General features: G+C 38.7%; 1 long non-coding RNA gene across 1 annotated transcript; it reads left to right on the forward strand.

The window, feature by feature from the left end:
- The first annotated feature begins 3,394 nt into the window (after window positions 1-3,394).
- LOC140322028 (uncharacterized) lies at window positions 3,395-4,037 on the forward strand. Its single transcript, XR_011919104.1, has 3 exons — window positions 3,395-3,457; window positions 3,670-3,729; window positions 3,985-4,037. It is a non-coding gene; the product is annotated as an uncharacterized lncRNA (long non-coding RNA).
- Window positions 4,038-10,415: the final 6,378 nt, after the last annotated feature.

A 10,415-nucleotide genomic window follows, 5' to 3' on the forward strand; every position in this document is an offset into this window, starting at 1 on the left:
TAGCACTTTTATGCCTAATTAAAATTCAATTGGTACCCTTATAAAATTAACACATAACAAACAAACAAACAAACAGTCCTGAGAAATGGGGTTAAGGAAAGCGATAAAAGATAAGAAGGGTGGGAAAGGAACGAGAAAGGGGGGGTAATAAATAAATTTTAACACATACAACAAGTTTATGGCCCTGATTTATCAATGAAATGCACGTATGCTCGAGGTGCGTATGTACGCGCCAATATACACGCCAATATACGAGGCGTTTTTCTGCGGGCCAGAGCCGAGTGCTAGTACACACACCTTCATTTGCCAGCCGGATTCCTGCCTTGATAAATGAGCAATAGGGGTCGCGAATCTGCCAATTAAGGCCCGGCTGAAGGTTTTCAGCTGGGCGATTAAGGAGGATCTGTTGAGCTGTCACTGGTGAGATCATAGCAATTAAATAGCGCACACCTGCTCTCTGTTCTGTGTGCATCTATAGTCCATTACAGGTCAATTTGAATCTTTAATGCTTCATCTTCTTTTGGGTAAGTGCTACTTTTTTAGGTTACATTGTACTCATTCACAAAATTAATAAATTTATTGTTACATTTGTTGTACTGTTTTCATACTTTTTAGTTTGCTTTGCAACACTGCAAACTAATTTAGATCAAGCTGTATATATACTAGTTACCACTTCATAATATGTCATCACACAATAGTATAAATTGTAAAAAATTGTCACCAACCATTTGTGATCTAATTAAAATTTCATTGAATTTTGGCTTGATAGAAATCAATTGAAAAAAGAATTATTGCCAAAGATGTATCAAAAAACATTTAGTGATTTCACTTGTGTATGTATGTCAAAATACATTTAAATGCATATAAATACATATGCATTTTCATTATTATTATTATTTAACGTGTGTGTGTCTAAACAGTTTTTGTTGTTTAGCAAATCCTCTGCAATGTTTTGTCATTTTTTAAAAACTAATTCAGTACAAATGTCTGCATGGTTTCCATTCCAAACTGTTACTTGAACCCCCTGTTTGCCTTTGTCCCATTTTCAAAGTCACATTGTCACATATTGGTTTTTGAATGTATTATGTACATATTTATTACTCTGACATTTGCACCACACAACTCCTCAACTTTATTTGTGGTAATGTTATAGGTTTGTTGTCATTGTGCTGTGCTGCCTGATCTTAGCACTATTGTAAACAAACACACTTCCACTTGCTGTCCAAACAGGCTGTCAATTAGTTGTCTAGCTGAGTTGCATACTCATTCTAACACACCTGCTGGTGATGGAAAGAGTTCCAGGTTGCCAAGCACAACATCAAAACACATTGATTGCCAAGCTCACAAGCAGGGTCTTACCAGATAGTATGCTTTTTTATGTGTTTACATGATTCTAATCGTATTAGTAATTTTGTATAGAAAAATGCCAGGGACAATTTAACTTAGTGCCAAACATATTTTATTGCTTTGTGGCAAGAAACTCATTTCTTTTTTTTGCTCCAACAAAGTAATTTTTTTTTTTGCTCCTCAAACCAATGACCAGAATGTCAAAAGGCGTTTTTGCCTGTCCTGCCAGGTCATCTTTCTGGAAGGTAAAATTGCAGCAAAAACCAAGAGAAGCTAGACTGTGCCAAGAATGACGAGGCTCTCTATATATTTTAGGAAGGGAGTACTTTCAAACCACATTGCCCTTAATTTGTGCACTGAGCCAGTCTACAGTTTCCTGGGTGTTTATGAAGGTTTCAATGCCATTTTAGACCTTGGCCCACTATATATTCACTTCCTCACGTCAGCTTGGGAGTGGAGGAACATAAAGGTGGATTTTTCCTTTAACCGGAAGCAATATCATCTACGAATGTTCAGTAGTCTGTGATGTGACATTCCAGAGGCTTGGCAGCACAGCGGAGAGATGTTATCGCCCTGTAAAGAAAATCTGAACGTTAGTTCTTCCCCCATGCTCCCAATATTGTACAATATTTATCAACTTTTTGTTTTTTCTAAATTAGATGTTAGCACAAAATATGACAAATATACAATATAGGTAATAGTTTGGCATTCTGACAATGCCAAGGGGCATAGCAACATAATAGGTGTCTTTAGGATTTTACTACTGTTAGTTGTATTACAGTAACAACATTATACATTACCTATTACCCAGCCTTCAGACATTTTTCAAGAGATGAATTTCTGGTAGAGGGCTGTCTGACGCAGGATATAGGCATCATGGCATGATCCTGGGAAACCTGTGCATGCACTCATGATTCTCCTGTTGGCATCACAGACTATTTGTACATTCAGTGAATGATATCGCTTCTGGTTGCGAAAGGCGATTTCCTGCAGTTTAGGGGCCTGAATTGCCACATGGGTGCCATCGATGGCCCCCAAAAATTAGGAAATCCCACTCTCCTGAAGAAAACCACCGTTACCTGTGTGAATATATAGAGGGACAAGGTCCACATTGATGACCTTCGTAAAAACCCTGGAAACTGTAGGCTGGCTTAGTCCACAAATTAAGGCCGAGGAGGTTTGAAAGGAACCCCTTCCTAAAATATATAGAGTGGCCAAGAGCCTGGTCATTCCTGGCACTGCCTGGCTTCTCTTGGTTTTTGGAGCAATTTTATCTTCCAGCAAGCTGTACAGGTCATGGATGACCTGGGGAGACAGGCAGAAACGCCTTTTGACATCCTGGTCACGTAAAGTCTCAAGGTGGCTACGCTCCAAGAAAATGCGTGGCTCCCGGACCCGTCGTGAAGTAGAAGCTTGCTCCTGTGGTTGTTGTGGTTGATGCTCCTCTTCTGCAGTAAGAAGCAGCGTTGTGTTTAATGCCACAACAGCAGTGGTGAAGAGCAAGTCTACCATGACAACGACAACCAAAATTCTCACCCCGTCGCACATTTAAGTGCGCAAAGACAAAAAAGAACATTACCCAGTGTCAAAAACGTGTGAGTGACATCTTCAGACACGTCAAAAGGCTCCTGGGCACAGAGGCCGGAAGGAGTGGGACCTATCGTGAACATCTTGTGCAGCGTCACAGAGAGTACGAAAGATTGGCATTGCCATTCATTGGGCCAGAAACGGTGGTAGGGGTGGACTACCGGGATGACTCCAATGCTTGGCAACCATGTAGGTTCAATCCTTTTACATTACATAATTACCAATGGGAATTGATTTTTGAATTGTTGTGGGATTGCAACAGTTTATTCATTAGGATTGAGAACAAAATAGGATTGTGTTTTTACTTATTTATGTTTGGGGTAAAATATTAGATCATTTTTTTAAAATGACCTCTTTAGTGTATTTTTACCTTCTTTTGACTTGCATCAACAATGTGTGTATTTAAATTTTTTTTACAATAGTACGCCCTGGGACGCAGCAGTCCACTCCTGCCCTCTGTCTCGGGGTGATGTGGATGATGAGGATGTCACTTCGCATCGAGATGACACTGGGCTTCCTCCTGGTAAGATGAACCTTCATGGTATATCTTGTTTGACATTGTGCACGTGTCTCTAATCATGTTTATAACCACACTCATGTGTAATATGAGTGTTTAATTTCACACATTTTTGGCTCTGGGAGTGTTATGTTTTGTGGTGAACTGATCAATCCAAATGAACTTGGGTTAGAGTCAAGCTCACTCTATTTCATTTGTTTTTGTGCTTTATTTAACAGATCACCATCTACAGGAGGAGGTCGTTGATCCACTGCAGAGAAGCCTGGAGGAGAATACAGGTAATTTGGTTTGTGTGTGTGTTCAGCCTTCCAAAAGCTAAGTAATAACCTTCAATCTTTCTAAAATATATCTATATATTTAAGATTTGTTAAGTTTTCTTGGGAGATGTTTCTGGTGGGATGTTCCTTTGGGAATGTGTGAGCGTAATATGTCAAAAATAATTTTGCCTGTGCAAAATATTGGGGAGTTTTGATATGTGAAGACTTGTCACCACATTCATTTATTTTGATGTGATATATCATGTGCCTTTGTAGAACATCCATGTCTGCTGGTTTCTGGTTCTGAAGAGTTTTCACGGGCTGCAACCACTGTGGAGGTAGGCAAGAACTGGTTCATTATTGTTTATTTTGCGATGTGTTGGGGAAATCAACCTTTCCCAATGTGTTCCATTTGTGTTTTTTTTTTGTTTAGGGTCCCTCAGGTGGACATTTACCAGAAGAAGAAGAAGAGACACCTGAGGTTTCCGTAAGCAACCCATGTTTAATGTTTAGGATTCAGAATAAATGTGTCTAACATTTTGTCTAACATTTGTTGATGTTCCAATGTGAGGATAATGTTACATAATGTTATGGTGACCCACGAAGTTATGTAATATTGTAGTAATTTTTTATTTTCCCTTTAAAGCAACCAGTGGATGCAGGTGAATTGGGTCGACCCAGTGTGGGCAGCCAGCTTTTAAGCCTCACTCAAAGGCTGGTTGGCCATTTTAATTGAGTAGTGGAGTCAAGGATGTCTGCCCCAAGTTCTAATAATTTGGAACAGGTCCTTACACTCGTACATGCAAACCTCAATCAAAATCGGCAGGACCGAGAATTTAACCAACAACATCTGGGGGCCATGCATCGTCTGATAGAAATGGTCCAAGAACAATCGGCCACTTTGGGTGCCTACATGCCCCTGGCCACCAACCCTGTGTCCCTGCCCGTCCACCTCCTAACACGCAGGCAAGTAATCGCTGTGCTCTGGAGGAGGGCCACTCCCACGGCCGTGCTGTGGAGGTGGACCGTGGGCGTGCTGTGGGGGGGTCCCATGGCTCAGAAGCTCCTCAGGAGGGATGGCTGCCTCTCTCGATGTGGAACTGGCTGTGTTTGTGGAAGGAGACCAAAAAAATAAGAGAGGTAAGCACTGACCAAATTTAACAGTATAATATACAGCTAGTTCTTAAATTGCACAGTGCTAAAGAATTCAAGTTATGTCATCTTATCTGACTGTTTTGCTGTTTACACCGTGCCAAACAAGAAAGAAAAGTTTTTCCTGGGGCCAAGCTAATTATGGCTATGGAACTAAAGTAATGCAGTTTGTTGGCAATGAAGGTTGTGGGTTTTCACAAGTACAAACGTGGCTAAGTGACATTTAACCTATTTCTTCTGCCTAGACATAACGCTAGTCATACACTCCTAATGATACTTGATGGAGCTAGGCCTAACAAAGTATCTCCTACTTTATTTTCATGGTTTTCACAATATCTAAAATGGGGAAATACCTACATTCAGATGGGGATCTTGTGTCCTGTGGAGGAAGTGTTGGCAAGGGCGCTCCAGTAGCTGTAGATAAAAAATGAACACCATAAGTAAAAGTGGGTGGGCAGGACTAAAGTAGATTTGTAAGGTTAGTTAAGGTAAATGGATTAATGCAGAACTTCTAAATGATATTTTTTGCCTACGTCCAAAAATTCTGAGCAAACATTTGTCAGTACAACTAAACAACTCATGTCTATTTTTGTTCATGCTAGCCAACAACCTAGAAAGAAACTTCATTTGATGCATGATTAATGTCTGGAAGCTACATGAAATCCTGCTAGATCTTTCTTTGTATTTGTAACCAAAAAAGGTGAAAGTAGTGTGAGAATGTGTTGAATTGCAACATATGCCTCCTCTCCTTCATCGGAGGACTCTGGCTGCAGATGTTGGGCAAGCGGGCTCCTCCAGAGATGACTCCTCCTCCCCCAGGGATGGCACCTCCTCCTCCTCCTGACTGGCTCCACCTTCAGTGAAGCCTCCACATCCCCTGGGGATGTCTCCTCCTCCTCCTCCACATCCTGGGGGACGACCAGTCGCCTGTGTGGCCGCTGGATAATTTGCAGCCGCCGGCGTGATGGAGAGTTTCCTGTATTAACAAAAACAAATATCCAAAATTATTAAGGGTAGTAAAATATAGGAAGTGAAAAACAAACAGTTCTAGGCTAAACAATACTACTTTTCACAAACATTCTAAAACACCACCCCTTAACAAGAGGAGAAGACGAAATGCAAAACTTACCAGACAGGATGCGGTCCCCCACTTCACGCACCAAATCGGCCCTCCTCCGCTTGAGGTCGCTCCAAGTATGTTGGATCTGGGTGACAGTTGGGCGCGTACCTGCAGGGGTCGCTTGACAAAAATCGACCTATGCTGGTCATACCGGCGCAGAATCATTGTCTAAAGAAAAAGAGAAACAAAATGTGAGCTATTTTGACAACAACCAAACACCTCCTAAAAACAAAAAAAGAGATCACTGATTGATTGATTGATTGATATATTTTCTGTTGCAAATTGACATAGTTTGGTTGCAATTGTAAACTGTTTGTTTATTTTGTGTGTAGATATATATGGGTATACTATTACTATTACTAAGAAGCTTCAGGTTGCCAACCCACTAAGCTTAATCCTAGTTAAACCATTGTAAAAACAATAATTGTGCTCCTAGATGTAAACTCTGTTTATCCGGTTTTAGTGAAGCATTAGTAAGTGCCAGACATACATACATACAATCTAGTGGCAAAATGTAAGCACCGTTGCATTGGGTCAGATAATGCAGCACATGTGGATTTATTTTGTTGACACAGGAAAAAAAAAAATCAATATAAAAAGTGGATAAATACTAAACACGGGAATATCTATGTGACACAGTAGAATGATGTGCCTTCACCAAAATCAGGATTGTGGTCTCAGCTATCCAGAGGACGTTCTACCAAAAGGCTTCCACTGTCCTCCGGACAAAGAAAGATAATTTCCAGGCTTGCGTGATAGCGAGGAGGCTAATTAGTGCTCTTCAAATAATCACCCTCTAAATGAGCTTAATGGGGTAGAATCACGAAGATTTTTAAAAAACGTATATATACACATCGAAATATGTGCATGTACATAGTTGTCAACGGCCAACTTTAGGTGTGTGGACCTCCACCCAGTTCTTATCCGCAGCTCCATTCTCAGCTGGGCAGTGAGAACAACGCAGCTAGAATGATATGGGGTCACAAGCTGTCCCTCCCCCATTCTATACTTGTGCTGTGGCTTCTATAAAAAAAACTACTTGGGAAAATATATCCACTCTGTGGGCATGTGTGATATCTGTGTGTGGGAATTCTGCATGTCATATTTTGCAGCCCTACAACTCTGTGAACAAGCACAGAGGACACTCATAGATAATAGTTTCAAAATATCTACAAAATCTCAGGCCACCAGATTTCAAGCATATGAAGATATGGGGATCCCAATTGCAAACACTAAAGAAAATCCTACATTGGGAATGCTTTTTCCAAAGGAAGTGCACATAGGAGTCCTTAATTAAAAAAAGTGCACCCACCCCCCTCCCCCGGGTCCACTTACTTGGCAAGGAACAAGTGCCCCCCACTTGAACCTACATTTTCTGGTTTATGCACCCCACCATTCCCAATAAATTGGGGTTCCTTGAAATGTAGGTAATATTTTCGGGGTAAGACCCCAATTCTCCTTGCTACGTAAGTGGTCCGGGGGGCATGAATGGGCCTTTTTGCCTTTGATGCACCTCCTAGATGCACTTGCTTTTTAAACAGCAACAACCTCCAAGAAATGTGGTTGAGTAGTAGCTAGTAGGATCCTCAAAATTTCAAGTAGTTACAAACAAGGGTTTAGGACATCTGAAGGATTAAAGACGGTGAGTTCTTAGGCTGAGGAATATGAGAAGCAGCCTTAAAACAAATTTAAATGTGCAAACATGCATGATGCTTAAAAACAAACACATTTAAATGTGCAAACATGCATGATGCATAAAAACACATTTAAATGTGTAAACATGGACAAACATGTATGCTTATTCTACTAAAAAGAATCTCCCCCGCTAAAACTTTTTTAAAATATCACTTACCTGAATGAAGAAGTGTAGGTCCCTCTCTGCAAACAACAGGCGCAGCATGATAACGCAGATATGAAACTTCCTGGTTTACTCCCGCATACTGAAAAACATGCCCACGCCAAGCATTTGCACATACGCCTGCTGTATGCACATTAATACCCGCATGTAACCATTGTTATATGTTGCGCATATTATTATTTCTTAATAATATATTTTTTGTATTTACTTTTTGTTGTTTCTTTTTTGAATTATGGTCTAACATACTGGTTTGTACACTTTGAGCCAAACATAAGTTCTTGATTTTCAAGCCTTTCAGGGTGTTTATTCAGTTTGAATTGCATGTTAGATCTTGCCCAACTATATATTGACTTACCTCAACTTGGTAGTGAAAGCACATAAAGGGGGTTTCCTCCTTTAACCAGAAGCAATATCATCCATGAATGTTGCTTGGAGCCAAGCCCATGACATCAGAGATCATAGGAAGAAATAGGCAATCTTTTCAATTTGAATCATATTAAGCAATATGTCCTAAAAATTCCTTATTGTCTATTTCTGCCTATTTCTTCCTACAAATATATATACAGATATATATGCACATGAATATATATATATATATATATATATATGCACATGAAACAAATTTACACCTAAAAAGAAAAACTTACCAGAATGAGGATCCTTCTCTGGAAGTTTTTTCCTCTAATAGAACAGTTCACACGCACATAGTGGTTAAATCACACTGAGTTTTAATAAGCCAATTGTGCTGTTTTTAGCCAGTCAAACTAATCATAGAAGGGAACTGCTTAAAAACAAGCATAATAGAATTTTTGCATTGGAGGTCCTGGGACATAGATCACAAAAACAAACCCCACAAAAAAAATATACAAAATTTGGACAAAAACTTTATTCAAAATAACACCTATTTACTAAAAGGTCACATTAAAATATAGCGAACACACAGATAACACTAAATTTACATGACAAAATCAACCAAAAAAATACACATGTAAACCCACACTTGCATATAAAGCCTAATTATTTCAAAAGTGGCCCCAAAAAGTTTGGCATTCCAAAAATATTTACCAAACCAATATGTTATTTTGACCTATCAAGAAAATCAGAAAATCAGAATCAGAAAATATTTATGCAGGACAAACATTTAAAGGTGGTAATATGGACATATTATTCAAATGAAACAATATGGCCAAAAACACAATAACATAGCATTAACATTGACTTCTTAATAGTAAAATGGACATTAAAACATTCAAAGTACAAAAAACAAAAGCAGCTATTGTGCTAAATGATAAGCAAAGTATCAAATGTAGCAACATACATTAGGCTAACAAACAAAACAACAGCCTCTCCTTGACTCAAAAAAAAAAATTAAGATAAAAGGAAAAAATGCTCATCATTATGCGCACAGGTGTTGAAAATTAACATATATATGTGTTTATATATATATATATATATATATATATATATCTACAGGAGCAAGCAAGAAGTTGCGTGTGTGCTTTGGATATAGGTGGAAAAAATCTAGTTCGCTGGCAAAAGCGAGGTTTAGCCCGCCAGAGCCTGCTGAATTTTCTTTTCAGGTGGATCACTGGGTCTGGCATCGGATGCATTTAGGTAGGCGCCTGTGTAAAGAGCTTAAGTTAGTTAACTCCTTCTAAACCTGAAAATATTAGGTCATGTAAAAATATGCTTATTTCTCAGCTAATATAAATGTTTAAAACATTTGAACAGGCCAAACATTTTTTTTAAGGTCTAAGTAAAAGATGTGTGCCATTAGAAAATTTCTTTTTTTCAGGGGAACAGTGACTTTTAATGCAAGCTCCCCAGTGTCAAACTGCAGGGGATGTGCAGCTCCAGCAGCGAGATCATTTCGGTTAATAACTTCCGCTAGAATACGCTTGCGCCTGAAATTTAGTTAATAAATTGATCGAAGGCTTCCAATTTTGGATCCGAATGCGTGAGCGAGCTATCAGCATTTATATATTCATATCTTGCAAAAATTTTCTAGGAATTCTTACTTGTTGGTAATGATATGCACATGAACTAATATAATATTGTATTTTATTATTTATGTTTAGTATTGATCTCAACTGTCCCCTGAGGAAGCCAAAAGACGAAATGCATTGAGATTTTTTTCCGACCAGCTAAATAGTAATTGAGATAACTTTTTTTATTATTATTAATATTATACAGTATTATTATACAGAAATTTGGACAACAATTAGTATAAGTTGGTATAATAATTTTATTGTCACTTGTATTCACATTCTATTAGAGTACCTTTTGATTTAAAATAGTTGGTCTTTGTTAGTTTTAGGACCACATACTAACTGTTCACAAAAAATAAAAACAAACATCACATCACCTATAAAAGCTTGTCTGTCTCTATCCTTCTTTGAATATATACTTTCTATCAGGCTAGACAATATATTATAATGTATCTATATTAAAGTAGAGAGTCCTCCCACAATTTATTTGTTACAAGATGTGTCCCTCTGTTCCACTATCTCCGCTATAACTTATAACATAACACCTAGAGACTGATTCATCAAGCCAAATCGGAAGCTTGCTCACGCT

The sequence above is a fragment of the Pyxicephalus adspersus genome, chromosome 2 (genome assembly GCF_032062135.1).
Source record: "Pyxicephalus adspersus chromosome 2, UCB_Pads_2.0, whole genome shotgun sequence".
Classification (NCBI taxonomy): Eukaryota; Metazoa; Chordata; class Amphibia; order Anura; family Pyxicephalidae; genus Pyxicephalus; species Pyxicephalus adspersus.